The sequence below is a fragment of the Scyliorhinus canicula genome, chromosome 17 (assembly GCF_902713615.1).
Source record: "Scyliorhinus canicula chromosome 17, sScyCan1.1, whole genome shotgun sequence".
Taxonomy (NCBI): domain Eukaryota; kingdom Metazoa; phylum Chordata; class Chondrichthyes; order Carcharhiniformes; family Scyliorhinidae; genus Scyliorhinus; species Scyliorhinus canicula.
In genome coordinates, this window is record NC_052162.1 from 125,193,908 (window position 1) to 125,217,392 (window position 23,485).

Here is a 23,485-nt window from a genome sequence, read left to right on the forward strand (position 1 = left end):
GGGGGGGGGGGGGGGGGGGGGGGGGGGGGGGGGGGGTTGTTTAGGTTAGAGTGGAGCGTTTTCCTTGCTGGTGTCTTTATTTGTTAACTGGTGGTTATTGTATTTTGTTGGAAATACCATGTATAATTTTTGCTTGTTTTGTGCTTTACCTCTTTTTCTGTTTGGAGTGTTTGGTTGAAAATCGTTGAAAATTTGAATAAATATATTTGAAAAAAAAAACTCTGGGTACGATCTACCAGCTGTGTTGCGCCCGAACAGGAGCACCGTGCAGCCGGTAGATGTAGCTTCCCCCAGGCTTCCAGGCAGGTGATACACCTCATTAGATCTAACCCGGTCTCGCACAGCGTCGCGATCAGGATCTCACCCACAATGGGTGGGATTGAGCCTCGAACACTTAACTGGGTTTAAAACCCAGGATCTATCGGCTCCTGGCATCTACCAGCCTCACCAGGGAAACCCCAGCCAGGTGCCGTTCAGTACTGGTCCACACAGACATGGGAAGCCCTGAGAAAGTGGGGGTCATCAGTGACCCCATAGCCCATGGGGAGTTGTGGGATAACGCCATGTGTGTGGGGAGTGAGATTGCTCGTGGGTGGGGGAGCCTCAAGCTGACTTATAGAAATTGGGGCACCCTTTCCAAACGGTGGGCCGATCTGCGAGAAGCCGGTCTGGCCGGCGACTTCAGCTCCCCAGTGATGAAGATGATTCTTAGTATGGGCTTGACCGGGGAGAATTCCCCAGGGCCCAGAAAAGTGACAAAATGTGGTGAAATTGCGGCGGAGAACTTGCCGACAGAGTCAGGGAGAAATTCACAACAAACCTGCCGCAAATAATACTTTGAAACAGGGGCTGTTTAGCACAGGGCTAAATCGCTGGGTTTGAAAACAGATCAAGCAGGCCAGCAGCACGGTTCGATTCCTGTAACAGCCTCCCCCAACAGGCGCCGGAATGTGGCGACTAGGGGCTTTTCAGAGTAACTTCATTTTGAAGCCTACTCGTGACAATAAGCGATTTTCATTTCATTCATTTCATTTCATGCCCTCTCCTTCTCTTTCCACAGATGCTGCCGGACCTGCTCAATTTTTCCAGTTCTTTCTGTATCTATGTTAAATTTGTCTGTGGTGGCGGAACACTATTTACTGTCAAGGATAAAATAAATGTCCTTCCTCAGCCTGTGTAGATCATTCCAGTGGAAATGTGCTCTCCCAGGCTCAAAGAGCAACAGCCCACTGGAAGCAAAGTCTTGAGACCGGCCAGTCCAGCAGAAAGAAACCCTCCGACCCGCCCACTTCACCAAGTGTCAGAATGAACATGGTTCAGTCCTGGATGTGATTAACAGCAGCAACTGTAGCAGAATCCAACTGCTTCAATGACTTGAGAACTCGTTGGTGTCTCAGCAGGCTGGATAACTGAGTGAATCCCTTTCCACATTGAGAGCAGGCGAATGGCATCTCTCCGGTGTGAACTCGGTTCAGCACACTGGCTAAATCACTGGCTTTTAAAGCAGACCAAGGCAGGCCAGCAGCACAGTTCAATTCCCGTACCAGCCTCCTGAACAGGCGCCGGAATATGGTGACTTCGGGCTTTTCACAGTAACTGCAGTGACAATAAGTGATTTTCATTTCAGTGTAGATCATGTTCTAAACCTCTGTGTGCAGAGAGCAGCTGAATGGTCACTCCCCAGTGTGAACTCACTGGTGTCTCAGCAGTTGGGATGAATGACTGAATCCCTTACCACACAGAGGGCAGGTCAATGGCTTCTCACCTGTGTGAACCCACTGATGTCTCAGCAGGATGGATGGCTGAGTGAATCCCCTCCCACACACACTGCAGGTGAACGGCCTCTCCCCAGAGTGAACTCTCTGGTGTGTCAGCAGGTTGGTTAATTGAGAGAATCTCTTCCCTCACAGAGCAGGTGAACGGTCTCTCCCCAGAGTGAACTCGCTGGTGTGTCAGCAGTTGGGGTGAATGACTGAATCCCTAACCACACTCAGAACAGATAGAACATAGAACAGGCCCTTCGGCCATCGATGTTGTGCCGAGCAATGATCACCCTACTCAAACCCATGTATCCACCCTACACCCGTAACCCAACAACCCCCCCCCCCCCCCCTTTAACCTTATTTTTTAGGACACTACGGGCAATTTAGCATGGCCAATCCACCTAACCCGCACATCTTTGGACTGTGGGACGAAACTGGAGCACCCGTAGGAAACCTACGCACACACGGGGAGGACGTGCAGACTCCGCACAGACAGTAACCCAGCCGGGAACTGAATCTGTGACCCTGGAGCTGTGAAGCATTTATGCTAGCCACCATGCTACCGTGCTGCCCAAATGAATGTTCTCTCCCCAGTGTGAACACGTTGATGTGTTTCCAGCACCGATGGGGGGCAGAATCCCTTCCCACAGTCCCCACATTTCCATGGTTTCTTCATGGTGGCTCTCCAGGTTCGATGATCAGCTGAGTTATCCACACTGAACGTGAGTACGGTTTCTCCCTGCTGTGAATGGTGCAATGTGTTTTCAGGCTGTGTAACTGGTTAAAGCTCTTTCCACAGTCAGTGAATTGGAACACTCTCACTCAGATGCCTGGGTCTTGGTAGATTTTTCAGCTCAGACTGATGTTTAAAGCCTTTTGAAGAAGACAGAACAGTAAAATTATTTTTCCTTCTTGATTGAAAGGCCGATGATAATCATGTCCTGATGAATCAAGTGACTGTCAGATCTTCATCTGAGATTTAATTTGAGATTTCGGTCTGCAAATCCTCACTTTCTGATGTCCTGTAAAATGAGTTTACAAAAGTCATCACTGTCAGCACAGTATAGAAATTAAGAACAGACAATTCTAGTTTCTCTGGAATATTCAGTCCTCTTTCATTCCTCAAAAACTGCAAATCTCCATCCCACACACTCACCCTCCATTCTCACACTGCTGTATCTAATATTCACCCTCACAATTCTCCTGAAAGTCTTTCTGCAGCTATGATAGCATAGTGGTTAGCACAGTTGCTTCACAGCTCCAGGGTCCCAGGTTCGATTCCTGGCTTGGGTCACTGTCTATGCGGAGTCTGCACGTTCTTCCCGTGTCTGCGTAGGTTTCCTCCAGGTGCTCCGGTTTCCTACCACAGTCCAAAGAAGTGCAGGTTAGGTGGATTGGCCATGTTAAATTGGCCTTAGTGTTCAAAAAGGTTGGGTGGGGTTACTGGGTTACAGGGAGGGTGGAGGTGCGGGCTTGGTTCGGGTGCTCTTTCCAAGGACTGGTGCAGACTCGATGGGCTGAATGGCCTCCTTCTGCACTGTAAATTCTATGATTCTATGATATGTCTATATTACTGGACTAAAATTTTGGGTCATGTACAGAACTGTATGATTTGATTAGATATTTAGAGATGTTTGTGCGGTGGTGGTGGTGGGGGGGGGGGGGCGTGGCGGTGGTGGGGGGGGTGGTGGAGGGGGCGGTGGGGGGGGGGGGGGGTTTAAGACTGCATGGGGTTGCTTCAAGGAAGAACTTTATTTTGGAGGAAGAGCTCTCGAACCTCCTGCCTCTGAAGTTGGTGGTAGCAGAGATGATTAAGAATTTTAAAATGAAATTAAATGGGTACATGAAGGAAATAAACTTTCAGGGGAACAGGGACTGGTTGTTTAGCTGTACAGAGTCGGAATGGACAAGCTACTAAATTGATTTGTTCTGTGCCATAATGGCTCTATGTCTGGAAATATGTGCGTAGCTTTAGTATTATATTACAAGACTAGAAATATTAGTTAATATACCTTATTACAGAACCAAAAATAATACATCTAATCTGTACCATATAACAACACTGGGCATATCTCGCCCATATTAACTTACTGTCCCCTTAAATGTCAGCCATCTCCAGGGGAATCCAGCCCCTTATCTGTGAACATTAGGAAAGAGACCATCCTTTTAGCCAGACAAATAAATGTGGGGCTGATTTAGCACAGGGCTAAATCGCTGGCTTTGAAAGCAGACTGAGGCAGGCCAGCTGCACGGTTCAATTCCTGTACCAGCCTCCCCGAACAGGTGCTGGAATGTGGCGACATTACAGTAACTTCATTTGAAGCCTACTTGTGACAATAAGTGATTTCCATTTCATTTTTTCATGTGTCAAGCTGAGGGACTAAAGGATGTCAATGTCTTTAAGAGAGAGAGAGAGAGACCTGGGCCAAGCTTTCCAGAGTCTGCACCCTCCCTGGATTCACTTCCATTCCCTTCAGTTGAGGTCAGAATGAGACAATAAATGGAAAGGGAAGAAAAGAAAGTGTTTTACTCACAGAGGTTAAAAACAGGAGGAAGGTTTAGTCTGTGTGAAGCTCAATTATCACTCACACAAAGCCCGCGCTCTGATTGGCTGGAGAACCAGAGTACCTCCCGTTCTCAAACTTTTTTTATTGGTCAACATCTCAGCAGGGAGGTCAGGTGGCGGGCTCTTTCCCGCATGTTCGCATCTCCCCCCCCCCCCTCCTCAACCCCCACCGATGGACTTGCGCAGTCCCGGGCCGCCCGCCCGCGCGGCGGATAGAGCGGTTTCACCAGCGCGGGGGAACCTGGGAGCTACGGACGCCATTACTCATCCGGGGACCAGTCACCAAACCATGGGATTAGGATGAAAAGTTGGGTGGGGAGCGCACTCACCCCACCCTGACACAAAGTACATGTCGGCAGTCACTGGATTTGATTGTGACGCCGCCCCCAGCAAAAAAAATTTTAACTTCAGGTGGAAACATTTAGGCACTGGGTGACATTGGGGAGAGAAATAGGTGAGAGTGAAACTGTACCCCAGAGTCAGCACCTTCAGGGAAGGAGAATTGGGGGAAAAGCAGGAGGAATGCAAGAGGGAGGATTGCGAGTGCGAGTGCACACCAATGCGAAGGCAAATGTACACCGAGCGTGAGGGTCCCGGTCCACCTCCTCCTCCACAATCTTGGCTAAGACCGCAAACTCTCCTGCCCAGAATCTTCCCAATTTTTTGCAACCCCAAAACATGTACACGTAATTCGCTGGCCCCCACCCACACCTCTCACACTGACCTGGAAGAAGCCACGCATTCTCGCCTGAGTCATATGCACCCTGTGCACCACCTTAAACTGTTCAGGCTCAACCTTGCACAAGAGGGGGTCCCGTTTATCCTACGCAGTGCCTCATTCCATTCTCCCCAATTGATCTCCCCTCCCAACTCTGCTTCCCATTTCTCCTTGATCTTCACCACCCACTCGCCTCTCTGCTCCCCCAGCCACTTGTATATATATCCGAAATTCTTCCCTCCCCTTCCGCATCCTGAAGCAACAGCCACTCCAGCAGGGTGACCTGTGTTTGTGGCTGCTCCTTGTTTGGGGGCAATGCAGGGTGCTGATGTTTTTCTTTTGAACTGATGTTAGTCTCTGTGTAACTGGTGAGGAATTGTATGTTTGCTATCATCTTATTGTTTTTTCCCCAGCAGCTGTGTGCTTACCAAATGTGGCCCCTCATGCTTGTTGCCTGGGGGTGTGGTCAGCTCGCAGTGCTGGGGAGGGGGAGGGGTGTCCCCTCTCATTCCTCAGCCATGCTCCATGGAGCCGTGCAAGAATTAATCTCATTCAAAACTTATGGAAGTGTAAATGTCACAAGGCTGTGAGATGACGTATTGTGCTAATGTTTAACAGCAAATCGGAATGAGGAAGCTTTGCCACATAGTTACAGATGAGTATGTTTTAATGTTCTGCACAGTATGAAACAGGGGAGTTTGTGTATGTTCAGCAAACGTGATAGTTTCACTTCCGAAACAGATCAACAAAAATTGGAAACTATTGAAATTTTGATCAAAACGTAATTGCGAAAACCAATGTATTTAACAATTGAAATGAGTTATTACTAATTACTGATCAGTGTCCGCCGGATGTTGCGTTGCACATTTCACAGGAGCCACAACGGGAAGGTTGGTGGGTTTTGTAAATTGCAAGTGACACATGAGCAGCTTGTTGGGCAGTTTCGTCTCACTGTCGATTTCATGTTCCAGGTAACAGCAATCGGTGTTGTGACTGGCTGACGATGTCACTTGTATTCATTCTGAACATGTAATTTTGTATATTTCGAATGAAAACATGGACATGAAAATTAAAGGTGAATGATATACTGTCAGGTGGTTTAACTTTTGCTTGTCAGTTTCCCTGGTGGTCTAGTGGTTAGGATTTGGTGTTTTCACCGCTACAGCCTGGGTTCGATTCCCGGTCAGGGAACGATGAATTATTGTTTTCCACCAAACTGTTCAACGAAGCTGAATTACAGTTTCACAGAAAAGAGCTCTGCCAGAATCAGTTAAGTGACGTTTGTCATTTCACATCAGAGCTGGAATAGTTACAAGTGCAGCAGGTCAACAATAAACACAGAGGCAGGAAGAAATAGACAGTGATTGGCTGAAAAGTGAGAGAGATTATGAAGCAGTGAAAATCTGGCTCGTGTTGGGCCAGCTTTTGTTGCTCACCCAGACAAAATTATCTCCCAGATCTGGTTCCAAATCTTGGGTGTGATGACAAGAAAATTTCAAACTGAAATTATTCAGTCCATTGAGGTCACGGGAGCTGAATACAACAGAAGAAGCTCAAAGGTAGTGACACTCACTAAGGGATTGTGGAAATGTTGCTCGGAGGTTAAGTGAGCTGGATATAATCTACCTGCATGTTTCTGAGCCTGTGCTCAGTGTATTGTTAGATTTGCCCCTGGTTGGAGTGTTCCCGGAATGGGCAGTAACCCGCTGATTGAAGCTGCAGTCTCCGCGTTCTGCTGGCAGCGGGTGAATGGAGAGTTTAGGTAAAATCCTGCTGCTTGCCCCTCTCTCACCCACTGTGGAGCCGGGCAAGAATTAATCTCATTCAAACTTCCTGGAAGTGTAAATGTCACAAGGCTGTGAGATGACGTATTGTGCTAATGTTTAACAACAAATTGGAACGAGGAAGCTTTGCCTCATAGTTACAGATGAGTACGTTTTAACGTTCTGCCCAGTATGAAACAGGGGAGTTTGTGTGTGATCAGCAAACGTGATAGTTTCACTTCGGAAAAAGATCAACAAAAATTGGAAACTATTCAAATTTTGATCAAAACGTAATTGCGAAAAACAATGTTTTTAACAATTGAAATGAGTTATTACTAATTACTGAAGAATGTCCGCCGGATGTTGCGTTGTAAGTTTCACAGCAGCCGCTGTCCTGATTCATAATTGGGTTAGGAACGGACTGGGGAAAAATGCCTGGATCCACATCCATCATTGTAAGGCCTTGAAGTAAAATGAAAAGTAACCTTTTTTGTTTCCAAGCCCTAGGTTACAGTTCCACCCAGCCTGTAGGATGAAGTACCTGCTTATCACCATAGTCCTGCTGGGACTCTTGGAGACAAATGGGGAGGCCAAGCAAAGAACCTGTGAGGCAGCGGAAAATGAGTCCATCACATGTGTCGGGAGGACACTTTACGCTGCATCAACAATGACCCTGAGGGAGGAGGATCCTGGAATGTGACCCCGGTGGACGGATGTTTGGCCCACGTGCGACGACCGCACCAAACCCTGCTCCTTGATGGAAGAACTGAAGGAGGATTGCCCTGCCATCGGATTGGATGTAGTTGGAACTATAATTGCAAAAACAGACATAAAACTTTACCGCCAGGACAAAAGTATAAGGGAGAGATGTGGTTAGTGAAGAACAACCCTTATAGGCAGGAAAGTGCATGGGATCAAACATCAACCCTTCAAAGGACAAGGCGTAATGTAAACAAAAGCAGAAAAGGGAATGACATGTAAACACGTATCTGGGCGGATCATGGGGGTCTTACCTGGTGCATGGATTAATGATCCTGGGAATGGTAATACTTATAATAATCATACTTAGCCTCCTAATGAAATGCTTGTGTAAAAGTATCAGTGCAGCAGTAATTCCCCAACAGTTAATACAGCAACATGAAGTGAGCCTAATGGATGAGAAAGAAGATGCAGAGGAACGTAGGAAAATGGTAGAAGTGCAGATAGAATGGGAAAGACTGAGGCAAGTGGCTATGGATTAGAAGTTATCATGAAATGATAAAAGGGGGGAATGAGAGTTTGACATGTCAAGTTAAAAACAGAGCTTAATGGGAAATGGCATGTCAAGTTAAAATCAGAGCTTGATGGGAAATGGAATGTCAAGTTTGTGTAATACGTGTACGTGCATTGTGAGATGAATTACTTCTGTGTTCGGCCTTATCACGATTGTGGCTCTCTGTCGGAATCTGTGATCAGTGTGTGGAAACCTGTAAACTGTCTGTGGGAACAAAATGCAACTGTGGGATGGGATACTCCTTCCTTGATAAAGAATTGCTATAAGATGCAACTAATGAGCTAACTGTGTCGCTAATGATTGAAAGAAATAATTATATGAAGGAGGGGTTTGAGGGGTTGTACAAGTATATAGTTAACTGTAACTAAAAGAAACCTGCCTTCACTTGCTCTAACTCTGAAGTTATACTTGGGTAGCCCCGCGGTAAATAGAAGATTCGGAACGAGGAAGCTTTGCCTCATAGTTACAGATGAGTACGTTTTAACGTTCTCCCAGTCTGTGTATGTTCAGCAAGCGTGGTAGTTTCACGTCGGAGAAAGATCAACAAAAATTGGGAACTATTCAAATTTTGATCAAAACGTAATTGCGAAAAACAATGTATTTAACAATTGAAATGAGTTCTTACTAATTACTGATAATGTCCGCCAGATGTTGCGTTGTAAGTTTCACAGGAGCCACAGTGAGATGGTTGGTGGGTTTTGTAAATTGGAAGTGACACATGAGCAGCTTGTTGGCTGTTTCGTCTCACTGTCGATTTCATGTTCCTGCAAACTGCAATCGATGTTGTGATTGGCTGAAGATGGCACTTGTGTTCATTCTAAACATGTAATTTCGTATATTTCTAATGAAACTCGGACATGAACATAATAGGTGAATGATATAGTGTTAGGCGGTTTAACTTTTGCTCGTCAGTTTCCCTGGTGGTCTAGTGGTTATGATTTGGCGGTTTCACCGCCACGGCCTGGGTTTGATTCCCAGTCAGGGAATTATGAATTATTGTTGACCACCAAACTGTTCAACGAAGCTATATCGCAGTTTCACAGGAAAGAGCTCTGCTAGAATCAGTTCAGTGACATTTGTAGTTTCACGTGAGAGCTGGAAAAATTACAAGTGCAGCAGGTCAACAATAAACACAGAGGTAGGAACAAATGGACAGTGATTGGCTGCAAAGGAAGAGAGATGGTGAAGCAGCGGAAAACTGGGTGGTGTTGAGTCAGCTTTTATTGCCCACACAGACAAAATTATCTCACAGATCTGGTTCCAAGTCTTGGGTGTGATGACAAGAAAACTTCTAACTGAAATTATTCAGTCCATTGAGGTCACAGGAGCTGAATAAAACAGAAGAAACTCAAAAGGTAGTGCCACTGGCTGAGGAAATGTGGAAATGTTGCTCGGAGGTTCAGTGAGCTGGATATAATCTACCTGCATGTTTCTGAGCCTGAGCTCGGTGTATTAGGAGGTTTGACCCTGGTTAGAGGGTCCCCGGAATGTGCAGTAACCCGACGATTGAAGCTGCAGTCTCTGCGTTCTGCTGGAAGCGGGTGAATGGAGAGTTTGGGTAAAATCCTGCTGCTTGCCCCTCTCTCACCACTGTGGAGCCTGGCAAGAAATAATCTCATTCAAAACTTGTGGAAGTGTAAATGTCACAAGGCTGTGAGATGACATATTGTGCTAATGTTTAACAACAAATCGGAACGATAAAGCTTTGCCTCATATTTAACGATGAGTGTGTTTTAATGTTCTGCCCAGTATGAAACAGGGTAGTTTGTGTATCTTCAGCAAATGTGATAGTTTCACTTCGGGAAAAGATCAACAAAAATTGGGAGCTATTCATATTTTGATCAAAACGTATTTGCGAAAAACAATGTATTTAACAATTGAAATGAGTTCTTACTAATTTCTGATGAATGTCCGCCGGATGTTGCGTTGTAAGTTTCACAGGAGCCACAGTGAGAAGGTTGGTGGGTTTTGTAAATTGGAAGTGACACATGAGCAGCTTGTTGGGCTGTTTCGTCTCACTGTCGATTTCATGTTCCTGCAAACAGCAATCGATGTTGTGATTGGCTGAAGATGTCAATTGTGTTCATTCTAAACATGTAATTTTGTATGTCTCTAATGAAAAATCGGACATGAAAATAAAAGGTGTATGATATACTGTCAGGTGGTTTAACTATTCTTCATCAGTTTCCCTGGTGGTCTAGTGGTTAGGATTCGGCACTCTCACTGCCGCGGCCCGGGTTCAATTCCCAGTCAGGGAATGATGAATTATTGTTACCCACCAAACCGTTCAACGAAGCTGAATCACAGTTTTACAGAAAAGTGCTCTGCCGGAAAGAGTTAAGCGACATTTGTCATTTCACGTCAGAGCTGGAAAAGTTACAAGTGCAGCAGGTCAACAATAAACACAGAGGCAGGAAGAAATGGACAGTGATTGGCTGCAAAGGAAGAGAGATTATGAAGCAGCAGAATTATGGCTGGTGTTGAGCCAGCTTTTGTTGCACACCCAGACAAAATTATCTCCCAGATCTGGTTCCTAATCTTGCGTGTGATGACAAGAAAACTTCTAACTGAAATTATTCATTGTGGTCACAGGAGCTGAATAAAAGAGAGGAAGCTCAAAAGGTAGTGCCACTCACTGAGGAATTGTGGAAATGTTGCTGGGAGGTTTAGTGAGCTGGATATAATCTACCTGCATGTTTCTGAGCCTGTGCTCGGTGTATTGGGAGGTTTACCCCTGTTTAGAGTGTTCCCGGAATGTGCAGTAACCAGCTGATTGAAGCTGCAGTCTCCGCATTCTGCTGGCTGCGGGTGAATGGAGAGTTTGGGTAAAATCCTGCTGCTTGCCCCTCTCTCACCCACTGTGGAGCCTGGCAAGAAATAATCTCATTCAAAACTTGTGGAAGTGTAAATGTCACAAGGCTGTGAGATGACGTATTGTGCTAATGTTTAACAACAAATCGGAACAAGAAAGATTTGCCTCATAGTTACAGATGAGGACGTTTAAATGTTCTGCCCTGTATGAAACAGGGGAGTTTGTGTATGTTCAGCAAACGTGATAGTATCACTTCGGAGAAAGATCAACAAAAATTGGGAACTATTCAAATTTTGATCAAAACGTAATTGCGAAAAACAATGTATTTAACAATTGAAATGAGTTATTACTAATTACTGATAATGTCCGCCGGATGTTGCGTTGTAAGTTTCACAGGAGCCACAGTGAGAAGGTCGGTGGGTTTTGTAAGTTGGAAGTGACACATGAGCAGCTTGTTGGGCTGTTTCGTCTCACTGTCGATTCCATGTTCCTGCAAACAGCAATCGATGTTGTGATTGGCTGAAGATGTCACTCGTGTTCATTCTAAACATGTAATTTTGTATATTTCTCATGAAACTCGGACATGAACATAATAGGTGAATGATATAGTGTCAATCGGTTTAAGTTTTGCTTGTCAGTTTCCCTGGTGGTCTAGTGGTTAGGATTTGGCACTTTCACTGCCACGGCCCGTGTTCGATTCCCGGTCAGGGAATGATGAATTATTGTTGACTACCAAACTGTTCAACGAAGCTGCATCGCAGTTTCACAGTAAAGAGCTCTGCTAGAATCAGTTCAGTGACATTTGTAGTTTCACGTGAGAGCTGGAAAAATTACAAGTGCAGCAGGTCAACAATAAACACAGAGGTAGGAACAAATGGACAGTGATTGGCTGCAAAGGAAGAGAGATGGTGAAGCAGCGGAAAACTGGGTGGTGTTGAGTCAGCTTTTATTGCCCACACAGACAAAATTATCTCCCAGATCTGGTTCCAAGTCTTGGGTGTGATGACAAGAAAACTTCTAACTAAAATTATTCAGTCCATTGAGGTCACAGGAGCTGAATAAAACAGAAGAAGCTCAAAAGGTAGTGCCACTGGCTGAGGAAATGTGGAAATGTTGCTGGGAGGTTAAGTGAGCTGGATATAATCTACCTGCATGTTTCTGAGCCTGAGCTCAGTGTATTAGGAGGTTTGCCCCTGGTTAGAGTGTCCCCGGGATGGGCAGTAACCCGACGATTGAAGCTGCAGTCTCTGTGTTCTGCTGGAAGCGGGTGAATGGAGAGTTTGGGTAAAATCCTGCTGCTTGCCCCTCTCTCACCACTGTGGAGCCTGGCAAGAAATAATCTCAATCAAAACTTATGGAAGTGTAAATGTCACAAGGCTCTGAGATGACATATTGTGCTAATGTTTAACAACAAATCGGAACGATAAAGCTTTGCCTCATATTTAACGATGAGTATGTTTTAATGTTCTGCACAGTATGAAACAGGGGAGTTTGTGTATGTTCAGCAAACGTGATAGTTTCACTTCGGGAAAAGATCAACAAGAATTGGGAACTATTCAAATTTTGATCAAAACGTAATTGCGAAAAACAATGTATTTAACATTTGAAATGAGTTCTTCCTAATTTCTGATGAATGTCCGCCGGATGTTGCGTTGCAAGTTTCACAGGAGCCACAGTGAGAAGGTTGGTGGGTTTTGTAAGTTGGAAGTGACACATGAGCAGCTTGTTGGGCTGTTTCGTCTCACTGTTGATTCCATGTTCCTGCAAACAGCAATCGATGTTGTGATTGGCTGAAGATGTCACTCGTGTTCATTCTAAACATGTAATTTCGTATATTTCTAATGAAACTCGGACATGAACATAATAGGTGAATGATATAGTGTCAATCGGTTTAAGTTTTGCTCGTCAGTTTCCCTGGTGGTCTAGTGGTTAGGATTTGGCACTTTCACTGCCACGGCCTGGGTTCGATTCCCGGTCAGGGAATGATGAATTATTGTTGACTACCAAACTGTTCAACGAAGCTGTATCGCAGTTTCACAGTAAAGAGCTCTGCTAGAATCAGTTAAGTGACATTTGTAGTTTCACGTGAGAGCTGGAAAAATTACAAGTGCAGCAGGTCAACAATAAACACAGAGGTAGGAACAAATGGACAGTGATTGGCTGCAAAGGAAGAGAGATGGTGAAGCAGCGGAAAACTGGGTGGTGTTGAGTCAGCTTTTATTGCCCACACAGACAAAATTATCTCACAGATCTGGTTCCAAGTCTTGGGTGTGATGACAAGAAAACTTCTAACTGAAATTATTCAGTCCATTGAGGTCACAGGAGCTGAATAAAACAGAAGAAGCTCAAAGGTAGTGCCACTCACTTAGGTTTTGTGGAAATGTTGCTGGGAGGTTTAGTGAGCTGGATATAATCTACCTGCATGTTTCTGAGCCTGAGCTCAGTGTATTAGGAGGTTTGACCCTGGTTAGAGTGTTCCCGGAATGTGCAGTAACCCGATGATTGAAGCTGCAGTCTCTGTGTTCTGCTGGAAGCGGGTGAATGGAGAGTTTGGGTAAAATCCTGCTGCTTGCCCCTCTCTCACCACTGTGGAGCCTGGCAAGAAATAATCTCAATCAAAACTTGTGGAAGTGTAAATGTCACAAGGCTCTGAGATGACATTTTGTGCTAATGTTTAACAACAAATCGGAACGAGAAATCTTTGCCTCATAGTTACAGATGAGTACGTTTTAATGTTCTGCCCAGTATGAAACAGGGGAGTTTGTGTTGTTCAGCAAACTTGATAGTTTCACTTCGGAAAAAGATCAACAAAAATTGGGAACTATTCAAATTTTGATCAAAACGTAATTGCGAAAAACAATGTTTTTAACAATTGAAATGAGTTATTACTAATTACTGATAATGTCCGCCGGATGTTGGGTTGTAATTTTCACAGGAGGCACTGTGAGAAGGTTGGTGGGTTTTGTAAGTTGGAAGTGACACATGAGCAGCTTGTTGGGCTGTTTCGTCTCACTGTCGATTTCATGTTCCTGCAAACAGCAATCGATGTTGTGATTGGCTGAGATGTCACTTGTGTTCATTCTAAACATGTAATTTTGTATATCTCTAATGAAAAATCGGACATGAAAATAAAAGGTGTATGATATACCGTCAGGCGGTTTAAATATTCGTTATCGGTTTCCCTGGTGGTCTAGTGGTTAGGATTTGGCACTCTCACTGCCGCGGCCTGGGTTCGATTCCCAGTCAGGGAATGATGAATTATTGTTGCCCTCCAAGCCGTTCAACGAAGCTGAATCACAGTTTTACAGAAAAGTGCTCTGCCGGAAAGAGTTATTTATTAAGAGTTTTTAACAATTGAAATGAGTTCTTACTAATTACTGATAATGTCCGCCGGATGTTGCGTTGTAAGTTTCACAGGAGCCACAGTGTGAAGGTTGGTGGGTTTTGTAAGTTGGAAGTGACACATGAGCAGCTTGTTGGGCTGTTTCGTCTCACTGTTGATTCCATGTTCCTGCAAACTGCAATCGATGTTGTGATTGGCTGAAGATGTCACTTGTGTTCATTCTAAACATGTAATTTTGTATATTTCTAATGAAACTCGGACATGAACATAATAGGTGAATGATATAGTGTCAGGCGGTTTAACTTTTGCTTGTCAGTTTCCCTGGTGGCCTAGTGGTTAGGATTTGGTGGTTTTACTGCCATGGCCCGGGTTCGATTCCTGGTCAAGGAATGATGAATTATTGTTGACCACCAAACTTTTCAACGAAGCTGTATCGCAGTTTCACAGAAAAGAGCTCAGCAAGAATCAGTTAAGTGACATTTCTAGTTTCACGTGAGAGCTGGAAAAGTTACAAGTGCAGCAGGTCAACAATAAACACAGAGGTCGGAACAAATGGACAGTGATTGGCTGCAAAGGAAAAGAGATGGTGAAGCAGCGAAAATCTGGCTGGTGTTGAGCCAGCTTTTATTGCCCACACAGACAAAATTATCTCCCAGATCTGGTTCCAAATCTTGGGCGTGATGACAAGAAAACTTCTAACTGAAATTATTCAGTCCATTGAGTTCACAGGAGCTGAATAAAACAGAAGAAGCTCAAAAGGTAGTGCCACTCTCTGAGGAATTGTGGAAATGTTGCTGGGAGGTTAAGTGAGCTGAATATAAGCTACCAGCATGTATCTCAGCCTGTGCTCGGTGTATTGGGAGGTTTGATCCTGGTTGGAGTGTCCCTTGGATGGGCAGTAACCAGCAGATTGAAGCTGCAGTCTCCGCATTCTGCTGGCAGTGAGTGAATGGAGAGTTTGGGTAAAATCCTGCTGCTTGCCCCTCACTCACCCACTGTGGAGCCGGGCAAGAAATAATCTCAATCAAAACTTGTGGAAGTGTAAATGTCACAAGATGTGAGATGACGTATTGTGCTAATGTTTAACAACAAATCGGAACAAGAAAGATTTGCCTCATAGTTACAGATGAGTACATTTTAATGTTCTGCCCAGTATGAAACAGGGGAGCTTGTGTATGTTCAGCAAACGTGATAGTTTCATTTCGGAAAAAGATCAACAAAAATTGGGAACTATTCAAATTTTGATCAAAACGTAATTGCGAAAAACAATGTATTTAACAATTGAAATGAGTTCTTACTAATTACTGATGAATGTCCGCCGGATGTTGCGTTGTAAGTTTCACAGGAGCCACAGTGAGAAGGTCGGTGGGTTTTGTAAGTTGGAAGTGACACATGAGCAGCTTGTTGGGCTGTTTCGTCTCACTGTCGATTTCATGTTCCTGCAAACAGCAATCGATGTTGTGATTGGCTGAAGATGTCACTTGTGTTCATTCTAAACATGGAAGTTTGTATATTTCTAATGAAAACTCGGATATGAAAATAAAAGGTGTATGATATACTGTCAGGCGGTTTAAATATTCTTCATCGGTTTCCCTGGTGGTCTAGTGGTTAGGATTCGGCACTCTCACTGCCGCGGCTTGGGTTCGATTCCCAGTCAGGGAATGATGAATTATTGTTGCCCACCAAACCGTTCAACGAAGCTGATTCACAGGTTTACAGAAAAGTGCTCTGCCGGAAAGAGTTAAGTGACATTTGTCATTTCACGTCAGAGCTGGAAAAGTTACAAGTGCAGCAGGTCAACAATAAACACAGAGGCAGGAAGAAATGGACGGTGATTTGCTGCAAACGAAGAGAGATTGTGAAGCAGCAGAATTATGGGTGGTGTTGAGCCAGCTTTTATTGCTCACCCAGACAAAATTATCTCCCAGATCTGGTTCCTAACCTCTGGTGTGATGACAAGAAAACTTCTAACTGAAATTATTCATTGAGGTCACAGGAGCTGAATAAAACAGAAGAAGCTCAAAGGCAGTGCCACTCACTGAGGGATTGTGGAAATGTTGCTGGGAGGTTAAGTGAGCTGAATATAAGCTACCTGCATGTTTCTGAGCCTGTGCTCGGTGTATTGGGAGGTTTGCTCCTGGTTAGAGTGTCCCCGGAATGTGCAGTAACCCGACGATTGAAGCTGCAGTCTCTGCGTTCTGCTGGAAGTGGGTGAATGGAGAGTTTGGGTAAAATCCTGCTGCTTGCCCTTCTCTCACCACTGTGGAGCCGGGCAAGAAATAATCTCATTCAAAACTTGCGGAAGTGTAAATGTCACAAGGCTGTGAGATGACGTATTGTGTTAATGTTTAACAACAAATCGGAACGAGAAAGCTTTGCCTCATAGTTACAGATGAGTACGTTTTGATGTTCCTGCCCAGTATGAAACAGGGGAGTTTGTGTATGTTCAGCAAACGTGATAGTTTCAATTCAGAAAAAGATCAACAAAAATTGGAAACTATTCAAATTTTGATCAAAGCTTAATTCCGAAAAAGATTAACTATCAATGTTTTTACAAATTGAAGTGTGTTATTTTCAATGACTGATGAATGTGATCCTTGTGTTGTACATTTCACAGGAGCCACAGTGATCAGGTTGGTGGGTTTTGAAAATGTTAAATTACACATGAGCAGCTTTTGAGACTATTTCACCTCACTGTCCATTTCATGTTCCAGCGAACAGCAATCAATGTTGTGATTGGCTGAAGATGTCCCTTGTGTTCCATCTGAACATGTCATCTTGTGCATCGGTAATTAAAGTTTTGAAATGACAATTAAAGAAGAATGATGTACTGTCAGCCGGGATAAAACAATGGCAGTCAGTAAATGTTGTACTTTTGAAACCTCTGATGCATTCGACCAGTTTACTTACTCAAAAGTTCTACTCAGGTGCCTTTATTTGGGAGATGAACAAAGGACAAAACAGCTTCACAGTTAAACACAATTTTACTCACAATTCTATTGCACAAGAAAATCCGACACAGTCTCAGCTGAGCTTTGGGTTTTACCCGCCCTTTGTAAAGGAGGTTGGCGGGCTTTGCTCACTCACTGTGGATGTCTTCTCTGGGTTCGAAACCCAGGCTGCTCTTTGGTTTCAGATTCCAGCGTCCGTAGTAATTTGATTTTTTCCTTTCTTCGTGCGATGGTTGTGCCTGGGGATCTCCCAGGATATCGCTGAAGGGAGCACGGTAGCATTGTGGTTAGCACAGTTGCTCACAGCTCCAGGATCCCAGGTTCGATTCCCATCTTGGTTCACTGTCTGTGCGGAGTCTGCACATTAACCCCGTCTCTGCGTGGGGTTACTCCCACAGTCCAAAGATGTGCAGGCTGGATGGATTGGTCCTGTTAAATTGCCCTTCGTGTCCAAAAAGGTTCAGTGGGGTTACTGGGTTGCAGTTATAGGGTGGAGATGTGGCCGTAAGTAGGGTGCTCTTTCCAAGGACCGGTGCAGAATTGATGGGCCGAATGGCATCCTTCTGCACTGTAAATTCTATGATTCTAATATCTGTTTGATGCTGATTTTTTTTACTGAGAAGCATGGATTGAATCATATGTTTCTGCTGGCCACCAGCCACTCTCCCAGCCAGACCCCAACTTGTTAATGGGAAAGGCAGGATATTCCTGTATATCCACGGTGATTCAATCAAGACCCATTGACAGGATAGCACGATGGCACACTGAGTTAATATTGCAGCCTCGAGGTGCCAGGTTCGATCCCGGCTCTGGGTCACTGTCTGTGTGGAGTTTGCACATTTTCCCCGTGTTTGCGTGGATTTCGCCCCCACAACTCTAAATTTACAAAACAAAAATCTGAATCTCCCCTTGTGTGACTCTCATTAAGGAGTCTGATGGCTTATTTTGTCTGTTCTTCCTCCTGCTGCAAAGTTGATTACCTGAGTCTGGACATTTGTTACATATTCATCGTCTTTGGAGTGGGTAATCACAAAGTCCATGTAACAGTAACAGGTCTGTGCCTTGACTTGGGTGCTTTTGCAGATGGTCAGTATCGATTCCAGCCAGGGTTTCATGAGATAGTTTCTGTTCCTGGCCTATGTGTATCTTCTCAGCCTGTTTTCAGTCCCACAGCAAAATAACCCCAGAATCTAGGGTACGCAGGCGAGGTGAAAGGAGCACTTTAGGGGACATCGGAGGATTATTTGGTTGTGCAAACTCGGTCCTGAACTCGGTGCAGCTGGCGGAGACAAACAGTTATGCCTCCTGGGTAGCCGCGGAAGTCGGAAAAGGGCTACAATATGGGGTATATGGGACGCACTGGCTTCCATAAATTTACAGGGAGAAGAGCTTCTGTGAGTCCTGGACGAGGTATCTATGGGTATAATTAACACCATTCAAGCACAAGCAAAGGGAAGGGCCTGTGACACTCTTGCAGGAGATTCAATTGACAGTATCCGGGCTGACAGAGGATTTTAGGTTCTGGCCAATCCCACGGCACTTATTCACCCCCCTGTACAAAATAAACCTCCTTCACATCCACAGGGACAGGAACAAACTGGTAGTTACCAGGCCAGGGGGTGGACCCACTGAGGGAGGGATAAAGTTTAATCTAGCAGTCCCCCAGGAAAACCCATCCAAGGGAACCTTTAAGGACAGCTCTAGGTTTGAATCATTGGGAACCCTGCAGGAGGGTTGGGTTTACCGGACCGGATCTAGAAGATACCGAGCCCATCATAATGACCTGGCACATATGAGCACCGCAGAATGCTGTTCCGATTCAGCACATTACATAGTGTGTACCTGTCGGACTCTCGAACCCTTGTCAATCCACAGCAATGTTACGGTCAATGTTATGCCACTAAAAGAAGCTTTTAAGCCCATACAGGTCGGTCCCACACAGCCGTGTTTCATCAAACCGGAGGTGGGGATAATCGCGGGAGGCCTCCTATGTGGTAGCAGCCACAGATTCTGTCTGCAGGTAACGGACTCTTTAACACTGAGAGAATTTCACCTCCTCCGATGTACATCAGGCTACCTATTTGGGGCCTGGTGGGATGTCTCACTTTCATGGACAAGACACCAGGCAGCACAATCCGATAGGCTATGCACGGAGCAACAGAGCTCACTCAGGAGAATGTCAGGGCAGTCGACAAATCAGATAAGGAAAGGAAAGATCCAGGTGGGCTCAGCTACCCAGACCATCATTCAGGTGGGACTCTCCGGAACACAACATTGGTGGGACATATGTGTTCCCGGGGCTGCAGGCAACTGACTTACAGATGGGTGGGAGATAATCCGAATAGGAATGACTGTCGGTACAGGCATAATGCTGGTATGGGCAATGGTTATGTGCTGCCACAGCGTAAGTGGAGAAAACCTTAGACTGTCCTCCTGCAAATCCCACTAGTCGCCCTCAGGGAGCGGTGTTATGGACCAGTGTTTAGAGAACCCCAAAGTGTCTCATGGAGTTCACCTGACCCACATCTTTTAACAGAGTGTGGTTATGGGGAGCACTAGGGCCCACTTTACAGGTGTGGCGCAATAGAGAACTAAGAGTATTTTAAAACAAAAACAATGTTTATTCTATGAATCCCATTAACATTTTTAAACACAGACAATAAACATCTTAGCAACCATCAACTAGAATACTCCCCCCAAAGAATACAGTACTCTATAAGTAATCCTTAATCTTTCCTTACAACACCCAGAAGACAAAAGGCGCTTTTTAAAACAGAGATCAGATTTAAATTCACTGCTGAGAGCAGTTATCACTTTGAAATCCTCAAATGATCTGGAGACAATCTTTAAATTGCAGAGAGAAATCCTTATCCAGCTGTTTGCTTTTCCCTGCGGCTATCCAGCTCTCAAAGCAAAACTAAAATACACTAGCTGCCTGCTCAAAAACAAAAGTGTAAGACAGACAGCCCAGCTCCACCCACACTCTGACATCACTGCAGCTATCTGACAAACACCCATTTCATAAAGGTACACCTACTACGGCTATTCGATAAACACCCATTTTTTACTCGCACATGACATATGTAAAGGTCTCCATTTTCTCATCAAGACTTCATTTTTACAGTAATAACACTCCAGTATGCACTCAGATTCCTCTTCTGTGTATGCTTTCTGATACATCCGTTTTATTTCTATATCTTTCTGTTGTAACTCCGCCAATTTTCCTGAACTAAAAATATCCGCCTCATCCTCCACCTTTCTTGTTCTTTTCCAATAATCTGATCAAAAACGTATCTGATAATTTAACTTCAACTTCATCTTCACTCTGATTTCTCCTCTTGTCTTAACCTGTGACTTTATGACCTTGTTGCTACACAATCTGGAAAAATCCCAGGATATTCTTCCTTCAACACTTCAGTTGTCTGATTTTCCACTGACTTATCAACCACAGTAGACATCACTCCGACATGTGATCCAGCTATATCATTACCCAAGATAAACTGTATTCCTGGACAAAATAGTTTCTCTATTACTCCTACTACCACTTCACCACTCTTCACTGGACTTTCCAACCTTACCTTATATAATAGAACACTACTCTTCAGGAATTCACCCTGAATTCCACATAATACCATCTCTACTGGCAATATTTTTCCTAAACTACATAATTCCTCATCCCTTACCATTAAAGATTGACTAGCCCTCGTAACTCTTAAAATTGTGACTTCTTTATCTGCTCCTTCTGATACATATGAGTAAACTTTACCCACACAAGTAAATTATTTAAAGAGATCTGGCACCTTCTTATCAATCACCTCTTGATCAGGCTGTACAATCTTTTGTACCTCCTTCACTTCACTTGGGCTTTCTTTCACCACTTTAACCAACCCCACTGTTTTCTCCTGTTTTACCACATCAGCCTTCCCAGTGCTTTTCTTCAACCACCAGCACTGTGACTTTACATGGCCTAGTTTATTACAGTGAAAACATTTGAAACTTTTCATCTCTCTTCCACCCTCCTGGATTTCTTTTTTAATCTGAGGTGCACTCTCCTTATTATCTCCTATCAGATCTCCTTTACCTCTACCACTTGAGTATTTCTCTGTTCCCCAGTTTCTATCCCTCACCGGCTGAAACTGATGTCGGAAACCAAGCTTTGATTTATGAACTGATCCATAATCATCTGCCATTTCTGCTGCTAACCTCGCAGTTTTAACCCTCTGCTCTTCCACATGAGTTCTCACTACATCAGGAATTGAATTTTTAAACTTCTCCAAAAGTCTAATTTCTCTGAGCTTCATACGTTTGGTCTATTTTCAAAGCCCTTAGCCACCTATCAAAGTTACTCTGTTTGATCCTTTCAAATTCCATGTGTGTTTGACCAGGTTCTTTCCTTAAATTTCTAAACATTTGTCTGTCGGCTTCAGGCACTCGTTCATACGTACCTAAGATGGATTTTTTCACCTCCTCATACCTCCCAGATACCGCCTCCGGTAGTGATGCAAACACTTCACTAGCTCTACCTACCACACTAGCCCTACCTACCAGCTTTGTTCGAATCAGTAATGCCCACATGATCGGTAGCCATTGAATTTGTACAGCCACCTTCTCACATGAAATGAAAAAGGCTTCGACCTCCTTCTCATCAAACCGTGGCAATGCTTGGACGTATTTAAATAGATCCCCACCAAGCCTTCGACTATGACGCTCTTTCTCTTTATCCTCATCACTATCCTCCAACTACATTTCCCTTTACATCCGCCAGATTTAACTGACTGTCATGTTTCATGGCCTTTTTCTAAGTTCAAACTCTCTCTCTTTTTCCCTTTCCTCTTTCTCTTTGTTTTTCCATGATCTGTATCTCCTTTTCTCTTTCTTTTTCTCTCATTGCGTATTCAAGCGGCTTTAATTCTTTTTCATGTTCAAGTTGCCTGATTTGCACTGACTTTTTGTTATTTCTAATGAGTCAGACTGTATCTCAGGCAATTTAAGTACCTTTTCTTTTTGTATTCTGTCAGGTAATGTTAACTGCAATGTTTTTGGCAAATCTAAAAGCCTGTTTTTAGTCTCTGTTCGTAAGATACTGCGTGTGACCGTCTCCACCCCCAAAAATTTCAGAACCTCTGAAAGAGCCATTGTGCACAACACACTCCTACTTAAACTGGTATACCACACCTGAAAAGCAACCACAATATGCTCACCCCTCACTGTCTTTAAGTTCACAAAGTCAACCCAATAGATAGACTTTTATCACCCTCGAGCTCCCAATTTGTTATGGGCCAGGGTTTAGAGAACCTCAAAGTGTATCATGGAGTTCACCTGACCCACAACTTTTAATAGAGTGTGGTTATAGGGAGTACAAGGGCCCACTTTACAGGTGTGGTGCAACTGAGAACTAAGAGTATTTTTAAACAAAAACAATGTTTATTCTATGAATCCCATTAACATTTTTAAACACACACAATAAACATCTTAGCAACCATCAACTAAAATGCTCACCCCAAAGAATACTGTACTCTATAAGTAACCCTTAATCTTTCCTTACAACATCCATAAGACAAAAGACCCTTTTTAACACAGAGATCAGATTTAAATTCACTACTGAGAGCAGTTATCACTTTGAAATCCTCAAATGATCTGGAGACAGTCTTTAGATTGCAGAGATAGAGCCTTATACAGATGTTTGTTTTCCTGCGGCTATCCGGCTCTCAAAATGAAACTAAAATATACTGTAGCTGCCTGCTCAAAAACGAAAGTGTAAGACAGACAGCCCAGCTCCACCCACACTCTGACATCACTGCAGCTAGCTGACAAACACCCATTTCATAAAGGTACACCTACTACATCTAATTAATAAACACCTATTTCTTAAAGGTACTCGCATATGACAGCGGGAAGGGAAAAGGTTAATGGCTGTTACTCACAGCGGGTGGTTGAGGACACTTTCCGTGATCTGGAGGCCAGGCCACCCGAAGGATCCAGCACCGTGTCCTCAATTATGATAGAGGAAGGAGAGCTTCCATGAGGATAGGCAACAATATCCACAAGATATAGTTTATTACACAAGCGGGGTGCACCAGAACAGATATCGGTTCGTGGCGATCTTGGGTCTATTTTGTATCCAGGGGGGCTTGTGGGAAAATATCGGGGCCCATGTACAAACGCACAAAGGCAAGTCATACCTCACTAGAAAATAGGGACGGGTTAATTCAGACATCCTGGCAGGCAGCAATCAACACAGGCCATCTACACCCACAATGGCAAAAGTCTGAAAAACCCATTTGAATTAGCAAAAC

The 23,485-nt window shown here is 44.2% G+C and overlaps 7 non-coding genes across 7 annotated transcripts; all 7 read left to right on the top strand.

The window, feature by feature from the left end:
* The first annotated feature begins 6,166 nt into the window (after positions 1–6,166).
* trnae-uuc lies at positions 6,167–6,238 on the top strand. The gene has a single exon. It is a non-coding gene; the product is annotated as a tRNA-Glu (tRNA).
* A 2,759-nt stretch (positions 6,239–8,997) lies between these two features.
* Positions 8,998–9,069, top strand: trnae-uuc. Its single transcript has one exon. It is a non-coding gene; the product is annotated as a tRNA-Glu (tRNA).
* Positions 9,070–10,269: 1,200 nt separating this feature from the next.
* trnae-cuc lies at positions 10,270–10,341 on the top strand. The gene has a single exon. It is a non-coding gene; the product is annotated as a tRNA-Glu (tRNA).
* Positions 10,342–11,535: 1,194 nt separating this feature from the next.
* On the top strand, positions 11,536–11,607 carry trnae-uuc. The gene has a single exon. It is a non-coding gene; the product is annotated as a tRNA-Glu (tRNA).
* A 1,199-nt stretch (positions 11,608–12,806) lies between these two features.
* On the top strand, positions 12,807–12,878 carry trnae-uuc. Its single transcript has one exon. It is a non-coding gene; the product is annotated as a tRNA-Glu (tRNA).
* A 1,196-nt stretch (positions 12,879–14,074) lies between these two features.
* Positions 14,075–14,146, top strand: trnae-cuc. Its single transcript has one exon. It is a non-coding gene; the product is annotated as a tRNA-Glu (tRNA).
* Positions 14,147–15,828: 1,682 nt separating this feature from the next.
* trnae-cuc lies at positions 15,829–15,900 on the top strand. The gene has a single exon. It is a non-coding gene; the product is annotated as a tRNA-Glu (tRNA).
* Positions 15,901–23,485: the final 7,585 nt, after the last annotated feature.